This window comes from Mus pahari, chromosome 15 (assembly GCF_900095145.1).
Source record: "Mus pahari chromosome 15, PAHARI_EIJ_v1.1, whole genome shotgun sequence".
Classification (NCBI taxonomy): domain Eukaryota; kingdom Metazoa; phylum Chordata; class Mammalia; order Rodentia; family Muridae; genus Mus; species Mus pahari.
In genome coordinates this window covers 27,402,512-27,403,879 of record NC_034604.1, presented here as the reverse complement: position 1 = coordinate 27,403,879, position 1,368 = coordinate 27,402,512, and the positions used below count along the sequence as shown (strand labels likewise).

General features: G+C 47.0%; 1 protein-coding gene across 1 annotated transcript in view; it reads right to left on the bottom strand.

The window, feature by feature from the left end:
• LOC110333478 (eukaryotic translation initiation factor 5-like) overlaps positions 1-1,368 on the bottom strand; it is a gene marked incomplete at its 5' end in the record, with an annotated part of 21,176 nt that overhangs the window by 9,950 nt on the left and 9,858 nt on the right.

Genomic DNA, 1,368 nt, shown 5'->3' with positions numbered 1-1,368 from the left:
TCTGCCTCTGCCTCTGCCTCTGCCTCTGCCTCTGCCTCTGCCTCTGCCTCTGCCTCTGCCTCTGCCTCTGCCTCTGCCTCTGCCTCTGCCTCCCAAGCACTGGGATTAAAGATGTGCACCACCACTGCCCGGCCATAAGATGAATTTAAATTCTGTTTGACCAGCCTTCTTATTCATTTTTTAAAATTCTTTTTATTTTTTTAACCTTTATTTTTATGTCATGTGTAATGATGTTTTGCCTGAACATATGTGTACCACATACGTCCTTTGGAGGCCAGAAGAGGGTACCAGATTTCACAGAAGGGTTGAGCTAACTGGGGGTAGGGGGTGGGGTGGTGGTGGTGGAACCCAGGTTCTCTGGAAAAGCAACACGTGTTCTTAACCATCGATCCATCTCTCCAGCCCAGCTCCTTGTCATTCTTACCAACTGGCTCCTGCTTTCTGGATCCAAGTCCTTCAGAACCAAGGTACTCTTGGGCCTGCTGGCCCAATGAGGACTGTTAAAAGTGCATCTCATCCTGCAAGCTTCTGGGACAAGTTTCCGGAGACCTGGGGCTTTACTGGCAGTGGCTGAGCTCCTCCTTGGAGGTTTCCCAAGGCACAAGCTACAACCCAAGGAGGCACAGCTCTGTCTCTGTTCCATGGGGAGGAAACGGACTCACGAAGACGTCTTTACTAAGTCCACCAGATCGATCAGGTTTGCACTACTATAAGGATTATGTGTGAGTGAGTGAGTGTGTGTGTATGTGTGTGTGTGTGTGTGTGCGTGCATGCATATATGTGTGTGTATACATGTGTATGTGTGAGTGAATAACTGTGTTTGTATTGTGTGTGTGCACGTGCAATATCACATACTTTGTGTAGGTACATGTCGAGCTCAGAGGACATCCTTGGCTGTCACTCCTCAGGTATAGTCCAGTTTGGATTTATTGGATTTTTTGTTGTTGTTGTTGTTGTTGTTGTTGTTATGGTTGTTGGTTTTGTGTTTTGTGTTTGAGACAGGGTCTCACTGTAGCCCTGGCCTGCCTGGTACTGACTGTGTAGACCAGGCTGGCTTTGAATTTACATGACTCTGCTTCCCAAGAGATGGGATTAGAGATGTAAGCCCCCACACCTGATGTCTTTGGGCTTTTTGTTTTGTTTTGTTTTTTGTTTGTTTTTTTGTTATTGCTTTTTGTGTGTTTTTTGGTTGGTTGGTTGGTTGGTTGGTTGGTTGGTTGGTTAGTTTTTGAGACAGGGTCTCTCTCTGGCCTGGAGCTAAGTTAAACTGTTAAGCTGGCTGAACACCCACGTGCATACCACCACGCCTCTCTCTCTCTCTCTCTCTCTCTCTCTCTCTCTCTCTCTCTCTCTCTCTCTCTCTCTCTC